Source organism: Diuraphis noxia, unplaced genomic scaffold, assembly GCF_037042655.1.
Source record: "Diuraphis noxia isolate RWA-SAM2 unplaced genomic scaffold, SU_Dnox_SAM2 contig0004, whole genome shotgun sequence".
NCBI classification, from domain to species: domain Eukaryota; kingdom Metazoa; phylum Arthropoda; class Insecta; order Hemiptera; family Aphididae; genus Diuraphis; species Diuraphis noxia.
The window spans coordinates 53,769,014-53,782,518 of NW_028301714.1; positions in this window are offsets into that span (position 1 = coordinate 53,769,014).

Sequence of the window (13,505 nt, forward strand, 5' to 3'; positions counted from 1 at the left end):
AACTATCTTATTTTGTTGTATCACACACTAATATTTATTTTTTTCACTGCATGTTTAGAGTACTATCACAAATTCTACATCTTATGTAGTTAACAGTGATATTACTACAATTATTATACTTTCTTAAACTAAAATTTGTTTATTAGAATTCAATGAAGATTCAATTTTGTTCATAATTACTTTAAAATAATTTATTTTATAAGACTCCTTTAAATTTTATCTTAAAATTAATAGGTAACCATAAAACAATGAGTTTTATAATCATTGTTATAACTATGGTTCTATATAATAGTAATTTTAAGTTTAATATCCTTAAAAGAAACCAAATTTAATTTGCGAGTACAATATAGTTCTCTAAAAGATTCAAAAAAAAAAATATTTTTATGACTTAGATAAAATCTAAAACCATGAGTTTTCACCCTTCGATATCACATTCGGTCGAATTTTGTTTAATCGTAAAGTGCCTATAACATAAATAATTTAGTGGTCAGATTTTTCGTGGTTTTTATTTTAATGATATACCTAATTCCTACAATTTATTATCGTCTATGTGTTATCATTGCACTCACGAGGAATAGGTAATCTGGAATGCGGATTATTGTGGGTAAAAAAATAATATTAATATAATGACGTACTTGTCTAATTGTCTTACTATATATTATTATTATACTATAGGTGCTGAAACAATATTTTATCGAGCGAAAACAGTTTGAAAAAACAGGTTCGCAATCGTATACAATATCATACAAATACATAATAGTATAAATATAATATAAAATATATATCATAAAAGTATATAGGTATATATATTATATAATATTAGTTATTACTATATGGAGTACTGAGTAATACTACAACAACAATCTGCAGCACGTGCGTGTAGCATAGTTAACGAATTTCAGCTATCTGAGATCCAATTTCGACGATTTTTAATATACTATTATAATATTATTATAGTTTGTATTAGTATGTACACCATGTTATTTTCGTAATATCACGTGCATAGTAAAAAATCAACGTGTTAACATCTTTAGTTCTATGGTTTCAATATAATTCTCACATTATTTAACGAAATATTATACTGATCCAAGTACACGTTCTGCAATTGTCTTGAATTCTTCTAACCCACTTTTTAGTCATGACATCACATTGTGGACTTTAGACTCGTAAAATTATTCTCCAGACATTTAGAATTGGCCCGGCGTGTTACCAAGCAAAACTCGGTGGACTGCGACAGTTTTGGGTCGTATTATAAGTCACGAGGAGGGTCTACAACCAAAAATATGTTAAGAATGTTAAGACTTATAAAAAAAATTGAAGAAACGCCGACTAAATGTTGGATTTGTACAGATTATGTCAAATTGTTGTAGGTTGTTGTTACTATAAGTTTGTAAATGGGCTGATAAAGTACAGAAAACACGGTGGACCGAATATGCCCAATACGGCCTTGGGAAGATATGACATCTATAGACGACACAAATTTTCTTGTCTGTTGATTTCGAATACACTGTCGAGACTGTTTGCACATTTAGGTCCTTCGATAGCTACGTCATCAATTAATACATTCCAATAATTTTATTACATATGTGATATGTACAAAGTTTTGAAAGTTCACATAATAACAATACAGTTTACGATATTCTCAGGCAGCCGGACTGCCGGAGACTATATACTCTCCGTAGAGAAAGCTATATTGATATAATGATATAAGTTTAGGTTCCGGAAATTGTGTTAAATGTAAACGTTCAGAGCCGGAATTGATGGAGCCGATGGAGGGATTTAAGGGAATTTGTTCAGAGCAACAGATGTTTGAAGGGCATCCGGATGCTACGATATAATACAAAAAAAATTTGGAGTGATTATTGTAAGAGATCTCTGCACCATCTCCTTTTCAGTCGACGGCGAGGAGCAGTGGCGTATTTTGGGTGATTTCTCGGGGGGTGTCAACATTTATTGAACCTCACAAACAAAATTTTTAGTTCTATTTACTAATGTAAAAAGACGTTGAATTAATTTTTTAACAAATTAATATGTTAGGAATTGACAAGAAGTTTTACATTTGATAAAAATAGTATACTATAAAATAAGTGACAACACTAATGTGCAATATATTAGGACTTTTTTTTAAATGTCGGGGGTGTCAAGACGTGGAGGACACCCCCCCAAAATACGCCACTGGCGAGGATTATCAGGAAGTGTTAATTTATTTAAGTTATTGATTAGTGGGTTATTATGGTTTGCCAGATGTGAGAAGAATCGCTTGTAAAATAATACAGATTCCTCTTCTATTGATTTAATATTTAGATCGTTGTGGAGTATTATATTTGAAATGTATGGCGGAGCGTTAGTGAGTTGACGTAGAGTGATATTCTGATAAGATTGTATTTTGTTTAGATTCGATTTCTTGGCCGCGTGCCGCGTCCCAGAGTTGTAGACCGTAAGTCCAGATTGGTTTTAAAAATGTTTTGTAAATTAGCAGTTTATTTTTTAAGCTTGTGTATTTATTTTTTGAAAGCATAGTTTTGAGCATACGAGAACGAGAGTTTAAAATTAATCTTTTGGATCTGATGTGTGGATTCCAGGTCAGTCTTTTGTCTAAGATAAGGCCTAAGTATTTAACTGTATCGGATGCAGGTATAAGTATATTAATATTATCCAATGAAACTGGAGGACAGATTCCACGTTTCAAGGTGAAGGTGGTATGAATTGACTTGGTCTGATTCAGTTTAATTCTCCATTTGGTGTACCATGATTTACTTAAATAACAAATTTTCAATGAGATCGCTAAGCTCAGAATCTAATATATTTTTTTTCGTTATCTACTACTATATGTGGCCTTCCACGTACCACTATTATGTAGTCATTGGCGTACCACTGTCCACTATTAGTGGTACGCATACCAAAGTTCCAGAGTTTGTGAGCCGCTACAATAGATATAAAGACATTGAGGAATCCAGCGAACAAAAAGTGAATTTATTTTACATCGTAAAATAATGAAGGTTTAATGAAAATATATTATAATGAAATTTTTATTGTATAAACAGCGGCGTACCAATTTTAAACTCGAAATAAACACGTTTTAGGTCGATAACGCTCAATTTATTTTCCTTAAAATATATATTTATATAATATAGAAGTATTGGATATTTTTTATTCTTTTAATGATAGGAGCCTCAAAAATAGTTTTTCTCCGGGAATCCAAAATCTGAATCCAGTCGTATAATATAAGTATTTAAAAATATTTTAATGAATTCAACAGGGCGAGCGAACAAATAATAATAATAATAATAATAGCCAATAGGCAATAGCAATAATGAGCGCACAATCATCTTCGTTGCACACATGATTATAATTAGGTATTAATAAACAAACGAACGTGTACTATACCTCCTATTCCTATATTATGAATGTCGTAAAGCGTATAAAGATGGTACTAAAAGAAAGTGACGTCCTGGAAAAAAAAAACACTGTGGTCGCAAATTGATTACAAAATCCGATTAGGGTATTGAAGGTATTGATCGAAATTAATTGTCCCGAAGATGTGTATATAATAATAAAATATAATATATTATATACTCACGAGGCGTAGGTATGTCAGAATTTCACTAGCAGACGAACATAATTATAAATATATAAGTCGTATATGTAATAGTTTGTCTAGCACTTAACATATACCTCTGCGCACATCGGCGACTTGTTGGAAATTGTTCGTACCTATACCATACTTTTTTTTTCTCAATAAATTCAACTATTTCCCTTGCCTCTCTCTCTCTCACTCTCTCTCTCTCTCAATCATATATAAATATTGTGTTTATATGGAATATTTTACCTGGCACACGTATACGTGCTGTATAGGTATCTATTACTGCAGTATAGTACAGTCGATTTTTATAATTAAAACAAACTACGTATTCATACAATATACCTATTAATGTGTATATGCTGTACACTGTACAGTGACTAGAGATCTCGTGTGTTTGATTTACGTTTAATTAAAACCAACAAATTACAAACGAACCCTAGAGCGATGTAACCCTGTGGGCTGTGAGTTATACCTATACATATTATATTCGCCTAATCACTAACTGATATAATTTACAGACGAGAGAACATCAGCGGCAGCGTTTTTTCGAAATCCAAAAAACATTGACAAGAAAAATCACATAAATCACGAGCAACAGTACGTATATAATATAATATGACAGGCACACTACGTCGTCACTATAATAGCTTAACCAGAATTCATATTACGACAACGGGAAGGTGATCAAATATTATTTTGATAATATATTTTTAATTGCTTTTTTTTTATTTTCCTATCCTTATTGGATGTCGTACGCGTACCGAACAAACACACTGTAATAATTTATTATGATCGTATAAAATTACCTAAGTAATCGGCCAATCCAACTATAGTTTGAGTAAAACGTGGTAGTCACTGCTTTGATTTTCTTGTGAGAAGCGAAAAATTACTCTAATGTGCACTTCACCAAACTTACACCAAATAACAATTACACACCAACACACCATAAGGTTGTCTAGTATCTGCAAACTATTCAGAGACAATATTATTATAAATTATAATATAAGTAATAAGTATACTCTGGAATATTCATTCCTTGGCGTTATTTTTATATAAATTATAATATTAATGTATACAATATGTTATAGTGATTAGGAAAAGAAGTTCAATAATGAATTACAGTATAATATATTTATATTTAATAGTTGATACAGTCGAAAGTTAATGTTGTAATAAAAATGTTGCATAATTCAATCCCAAGAGTATTAGGTGACCGACATTGCATACACAGTTCTGAATGTTTTGATGTCTATAATATGACTAGAGCGAAATGTTCGAATAGTCATTTCTACCCGCTGAAAGGATCATCATGTGATATAATGAAAGACGATCGAGATGTGACCCACCGTCTATTGCGAGGTGTGGCTCACTGTGTTTCTATATATACTTTTCAAACGATTTATCCATATGCTGGCGTGAGTGATCGATATTACAACAAAACGCGTCGCTAAATGCACTACACGTGATGCCAGACATCAATTTCAAACGATTTCTAATCTTTATTGTAGTCCAAAGTAGCAATTATTACAATACGTCTTTAAACATTATGGTAAAAAGTCGAGGGCAACAAGTCCGAGGATAAAGCTCCGAATGAAAGGATAGATAAAGTAAAAATAAAAATATAATATTTAAAAAAAAAGTTAAGACTGATATAATATAGCAATGCGCTATGAAATACCTAACATGTTGATAATATTTTTGGATGTTTTATATAGTAATATATTATTCAGTTATTAATTTTTTAATTCCTTGGATATTTTGTACCCTTCAATATCATTCACTATTAATATCAGATAATTCACTCTTCATGAGAATTGATCATCGTGTAGTATAAATTAAAACAATAATATAATAATAATAATTTTAAAATTGTTAGTATAAATACCCAATCTTCAATTTTGTTAGTGATGGCGTATTGAGCGTAAATTAAACCAACTCCTTTCCAGGCTTATTAATGTAATGTATTGTGTCTTGGTAAATAAGTGATGTCAAGGGAGAGTCGTTGAACTCATAAATATAAAATAACCGAAGTAGTACGACAGTAGTAAGGCAAATATATAGATACCTACTACGATCGTATAAATTCGTAAATACGTAACTTCAATAAATTGTTAGTTGACAGATATATTATAATAATTATATTAATAGATAAAGAGTAACATTCATAAGTAAGTTCTTTCAAGCTAAGCTTGTCTCGTAACGTCGTAACTACTACATGGAGTCTGGCCCGAGTCTCCTTGATCGATGTCTGTAGATAACTGCTGTGTGTCATAAATCGAGACGGACACAATTATTTGGTCTCATTATCAATACTACACATTTATACATGAATACATAATATATAGTATATACACGTTTAAATATATATAATATATTTATATATATATTACATATTATGTTATATTCATTTTGGACATAATTCAAAAGCCTCGATTCTTCGGCTAGTTCACTCACTTTTATAATATTTTATATTTTTATTTAATATTATATTCCCCTGATCAGAATTGCCTGAGAAAAGGTAAGGAGCAATATTCATATGTAATATAATGGTGTGAAGTCTTCTTTTCTGATCCATATTTTCTACATTATCCTGAACATAGTCTGTAACAAGTAACAAGTAACAACTAACAACCCGAGAAAATCAAACCTCAGCGTTTATTGTAATAAATAATAATATTGTTAATTGACAATTGTTATTAAGTGTAGGTATTAAAATTAAATTACACATTATTATATAATATGAAAATATATTTACGGTTCCAAAGCATGCACGCCACACTGAAATGCCACTGCAAGTCGGTGTACCTATTTGTTGTTGTGTAAAATATTATTATGTATTGACGACATTGGACACGGCACGATTCAACAAACACCGCCGAATGAATTAAAATAAATTACATTCGAAGAAATGTCGGCACTTCAATAGCATGAATAGGTACCGCGAACACTTAGGTATTACTTAAGTAATAGTAGGTACTATGTGTCATCTATGTACTATGAAGTATGAATATTTTAATGGTATTACCTTTACCTATATATTGTAATATTTACGTAAAATGTTTATATAATATATGCTTTCGATATAATAACAATGATGATGACGAATTTACTAGATACTTATTTTAACATTTATCCACACTTGCAAAACGTCTGTAAAAGTCTGATGCACTATAAACAGCTCACATACACAATAATAGTGTGTGATTATCTATTCATAAAGTTACAATATTATTCGTGTGCAGATGGTCGAAATCTAGATACTCGTGAAGGTAATATTTTCAAAGTAAACCTATATACATGTATCGCAGAAATGTGGTCTCACGCCATCTAATACAAACCATGTTTGCAAGTCAATGTATATTCCCATATACTTTTGAAAATTACATATGGTTGGATTCTTTATTATAATATTATAATTAACACGAAAAATAAATGTTTATTTTCTCCGATTTAATAAATGGCAAATAGTAAATACAATAACTATGTCGAAAATTTACTATAAACAAGTAAACATATTAAGTACTCATATACAAATGGTATGTTAAATTTATGTCTAACCACGCAACATTTGATAAAAACGCATTTCAAAATGTTATTGTTTTCAAAAAACATAAATTAAGTCTAGGTACTGCACACTCATCTGCACGGGTTTGTCTGAAAAGCGTGCTTTTGCGGTATTTATCGTATGCATGTAGCATGTTGCATATTGTAAAACGTGAGCACAGTGATGATAAAACATACCCGAGTGCATTATCGCGTCGATGACATTATATCATAATATTATATATTTACATACTTATTGATGTGTATTATCGAGGGATTATCGACGAGCGCTGTCAGTTGGATTCCGAATGAAATAATATGTTGTGTTATTGGTCGACCGTAAAATAGGATACAGCCGATACAGGTGATACACGTGAATATTACAAGTGATGTACGACGAGAAAATAAAACAATGGACAAAGGATTTGTGATAAAAAAAAAAAAAGGGTGAAGAATATATTAAGGAAACGACGGAATACTTGTTATATAGGTACATATATACTCACATATTATTCCTGATCCGTTTCTGTTATGGTGTCTGGGCTAAGGCGATACGCTAAAACAATAAATGTTAACGTCTTTACACATACGTATCGCACATACGAATATCGATATATATAGGTACTTGTATAAGCTTATACTACAGCTCAATGCATTTTGTATTCTAGCCGATGATCATCCGTCATCTGTATGCGCCGCCGCGGTCTGTTCGTTTAATTTTGGACGCGTTAAGTCCGAAACGTTTGTCAGGGAAATATTATAGCAGTGGGTACAGAATGTATGTATGTAAAGTGGAAAATTACACACCGACACACATCCCGATTGGATTTGTACCGAAAACCAGCCGCCGGGTGATTTGTATTCAATATGTCACCTGATGTAGTATAACAATGTACATAATATAATTATACATATACCAAACTATGTAATAAGTACAAACTTCATTTATATGGGTATAACCTAACTATGGGGTACCAAGCACTATGTTTATAAGTTCGGGGTTTTTTTTTCATCACGTACTACACGATTCCTTTTATACTGTAGCCGGAAACTACAAACGTTTTTGTTTTTTATAGCGTCGTAAATTTAACGGGTTTTTTTTTTAAGCCCCCGGGACGATTTCGTGTTCAGATTCCAGTGTAGACAATTGTGGCGTATTTTCATACATATCTATTGAGCTATATTGCACCGGCCCAGAAAGTGTAATCCATGAAATAACATGCTCACCAATCGCCACACAACATTCGCGTGTATACCGTAGGTATAGGTGGTACCTATCTACACGCATTAAAATTACGGGGCTAGGTAAAATGGGTCCGAGATAAGTTTGGTGAATTTTTTAGGCAGTAAATTGAGTCCTGCCAGTCCTGGGAAAAAATAGAAAGTGGGTAAGTTGGGTCCCGCGAAAGAAAAGGATTGTAAATCCCATCTAATAATTAAAAATCTAAAAACTAAATTTCATAAGATTATACTATTATATGCTATTTTTTTTCGTGTTATCGAGAACCAAAGAAGGAACTTCTGTCAGCATTGCTTACCCACAACATTGCTTCCGCCCAATACTATTATACGCTTAATTTATATTAATTAAAAATATTACGAATACAAATTAATAAAAAAATAAAATAAATGTCATTATTATAATATTTTATATACAACATATTATATTCGTTAACTTTATACTATTATACTTTATATATTTATAATGTTGGTACTCGTTAAAAACTTAATTTAGATTAATTTAATAAACACAAATCGGATTATAACATTACTGGTGTCTTTGGTAATTTGCTCCCCTTTATGATAATAATAATTAAATTAATTTTAATTTTTTTTTATTAATTTGTATTTGTAATATTTTTAAATGTTTTATAATATATAATAATATAATATAAGAATTTTTTTTTTAATTAGTAGCCGCCCCGGCACAACCTAAAATCTTATTTTTCTGAGACCCAACTTACCTACTACCCTGTCTTTTCTGGGACTCAATTTACCGAGTTATAGTCATTGACACCCAATTTATCAATTCCGAAAATTACACATACAGGTAGGTATAATATTTTGTAATAATGCCTTAAAGACTAAAGTAGAGTTTAATTTAAATAATATAATATAAATTTACTTATTTTAGTCTAACCGAAATGTAAAGTATATAATGCATAAGAATAAAAACAACTATAATATTATATTGTATCGACTAATTTAATTATAATAAATGTACATGTATTATTGAGAACTCATAAATTGAACATTATTAAATCGACTTCGTGTCTTTGGTCACCTTGAACTGCAAATTATGTACAACTCATAGCGGTGATCGATATAAATCGGGGAGCACTCGTCTATCTCAACAATTATTTGAATGATCGTTATCGTAAAATATCGGCACTGAGACTTCACAATATAATATATGTTTCACACAACAAGGGGATACGTCGCGGTTTCACAACAACGTAGTTATAGGCACACCGGCGTAACCATAACCGTATGTTATATTATATGGGATTTCAATACACCGAGTCCAACCGCATATTATAATAATATATGTGTTACGATTTTACGAGTCGGTCGATATATTTTACAAGTGGCTGAGCCCACCTATATGGAATTTACTTAACGTATGTGTCAGCGTGTCTGTTTGTACAGTGTGAACACAGAATCGTGTTTTCTATAAACGTTTGTATGCGCTCTTGTACACACGACAAGAAACAATAGTACTCTCGTGTTATTACGTACATTATATTACGCCTTATATTATAATAATTATTGTTGTAAAAAAAAAAAATTATGTATAATATGTAAAGTACAGTTTTTCTAATCCCTAGCTGGAACGTATTTCAATGCGAATCTAATCGGAAATCATTATCAATTATAATTTACACATCGCGACTCGCCCTATTGGGCGGCCAATCCTACCAGATCTTAATATTCACGCATAGCAACGCTCACGCATTATATAATAATATAATACACTAAATATTATTGTCGCCGCTATATATATAAACTTAGATCGCAATAATAATATAATATACGCACTTCTGATATCCAGATTCGCTCATATACATCGCTCGATATGCATTGCATATTAAAATAATATATTGTTGCGAGATCCGACGATGTTAATAATTATAATAATTATTTATAATGTGTACACATTTTGCTTATAGACTATATATTATATATGTATAATAAATTATTTTATCACAACTGCAATCGATCATGCGTGGTACATTTGATTTTTAAATTTTGAATTGAAATAATATACATAATAACCGGTGATCTTGCCAAAATTAATTCAAATCCGGTAAATACATGACTTATGTACGTATTTTTAGTTTTTAAAACGTGAGTTGTAAATAGTTGCAGGATTAGGTACAATGGTAACATACTGCCATAAATCATACTTGATATACATTTTTTAATTTTTATATGTTTAGTAATAATAACACTACAATACTACATTTTTGCATGAGGATATAATATGCGTGTGGGATTCAATCCTTTAACAGAAATTTCTTCTGAGAATGGTATTTAGACCGGATAAAATCCGCATGTTTAGGTTTTTAAAAGTTATTTTAAGGGTTGGCAAGGCGAGACTACGTATCTACTATAGTTACAACCCATTTGTGGTTGTTAACACAGTTTTATTGTTGTAATTTGTAATAAACGATGGTGCGTGAAAAAAGAAATGCTAACGAAAACGCAGCTCCTCCCCGCCCCGAATTTTAGCTATTCAGAAGTAGAGAAAAAAGTTCCTAAAATGTAATTATCGAACGATATATGTGAATAAACAGCAACATTGGCTTACCCAATTACCCAAAGACGTATAGGTACTTCATTTTTCAAATTGATATTTGCATTAAATGCTTATTTATAATATACATTTATGATGTTTTAAACAGATTAACAGAAAAAAAAAATTAAGCTACTTAAAGACTTTATGTATGTACCATGACGGTATATAGGGAAATATTGATATTAATCTAATTGGGAATTATTTTGATTATATTTTTATTGTCAGGTTGTTTAGGTCAACAAATTATTATATTAGGCCTTGTTTTCGACTATTTATATCAAAACTTGGTTTTTTCCATGGAAATGGTTCGTTTCGTCAAATGATGGTACCATTTAGCCATCTAGGAATAACAATAATTATATGTAAAATTAATACTTCAGAAAAAAAAAAAAAAAATGTATACCTAGAATACTGAAATTTTTTCACATTTATAAATTTCATAAAATTTTCAAACACATATAATCTCCTTTATATCCTGATTGGGAATTAAATATTGATAATCACTATAATCTGATATGAAATCAGTCTGACTATCAAGAAGTGATGATTTTATGAATCATACAAAAAATATAAACTTTAAAATATTAATAGGTATTTTTCAATATTTCAAGTAGAGTGTAAGTTACAAGTTTGAAATATTTCATACTCAATACTCATAACCCCTATAATATAGGGCCTATATCTCACTTAGTATTATCTAACCAGGTCCAACATAACGCAGCGTGTATATCCTGCAATATCGGTATTTTTTTTTAAAATGATTTCAACGCTATAATATTATATCGAGATAGTTTTCTAAATTCTAGGTTAAGTAATATACATGTTTGGTTATTGTTGTAACAACATAAAATTAAATGGTACGAAAACATAAAAGTGATTCATACTTACCTTCTGGCTATGTATCAATCATCAATAGAATAATAATATCCTGAGCATAATATTAACTAGGTCTGATTTGTGGATAATTTTAAAAAAATCACGATACTACACTACAAGTCAGTAGTTACAAATATATAATAACATTATATTTTATAATTATATACTTACGTCATAATATTACATTACATAGGATATAGGAATACAGGATGTCTAAAAAGTAAAAAGTCTAAAACCTTAAATTTGAAATGGTAGTCACATAGGTACGTACAAATGTACGATATATTATGGGACTTTTGAAGGTCTAGTGTAATATTAATTTTTAAAATTTTTACATAGGTATTCTATATAATTGCTGCATGCGCATATTATCATAATGTCATGAAAATCTTCCGAAACATTTTTTGGTTTTTTAACTATCTATTATACATACTGTAGATTGTATAGACGTATTCATAATAATAATAATAAAGTATTTTTCAAAGAATCAATTTGAAATCTCTACATATTATAGTTGCAAAATATTGCACTGTTGAAGTCTGTAATTTGATCAGTGATATTATAGTATTATATCAGGTTTTAGTAAACATAAAATAGTTGTTGAAGTACAAATCAATTAAGTCATTTATATTCATTATAAAAATACTTTTTCGGTAATTCAGTTAAAATATCATATTAATATGAAGTTTATTTGGAATTCCATATACCTAATATAATTTTTATTTTTATAGTACGTAATTCAGGCTTTCCGGTATCAACCTAACACACTATAATAATAACTTATATTATAAAATATATAGGTATACAATATACATATAATATACCTAATTTCACACTGAATGACTAGCTTCTGCAACGTGGGTACATTGGTCGAGGGTGTGCGATTGTACTTATGTATATAGTTATATATAACAAAGTTGAGTTGTTTTCCCGCTTTATACATTTAAAAAAAAAAAAAAACTAGTTATCTGCTGCCGGCAAACGTATCTACAAAGGATTTTATGCTTCTAATATTTAAGATCGGATCACGATTATCGGACGCGTACTGTGTACCTTCACCAAGTGATCGAGTGGGTAGGTAACTAATAACTAAGTATTAAAACATATTATACTATATACCTACCTAATATAATAATAGTTCTATTACTCTATTAGTATTTGCGATTCAGTAGTAACATGTTCATATATAATATTATTGTATCATTTGTATTTATATTAAACTTTAACAGTATTCGTAATAATGTGTTATAAATAATAAATGTTATAATGTTCTCAAGGAAATCTTTTGACATCTGAGTATTGTAATAAGTAATAATAATCGCGTAGATATTTTATTATTGCACTAATATGCAGGTTTGCTTTACCGACGAGAAACGGCCACGACATTTTATAGGCACATAAATAGTCTTATATAGTACATACAGTGTACATAGGATTTAAAATCAAATCTACTAAAAATACATATAATAAAAATAAAGATATTATTACATACCTACCTATTTCATAAGCTGGGTATCCGCATGTTATATTTGGTTGGAGATAAAATTCGAAACACTATTATTATTTATTATTGTTAGAACTTACGTCTATTTGTCCTATCCGTGCGTTTTGCTTAGTTATAAATTATAATTCTCCATTGTCATAGGTTGTAGCGTTGTGCGTACCTCGATATATATTTGGTACCTATGCGACTATACATATATC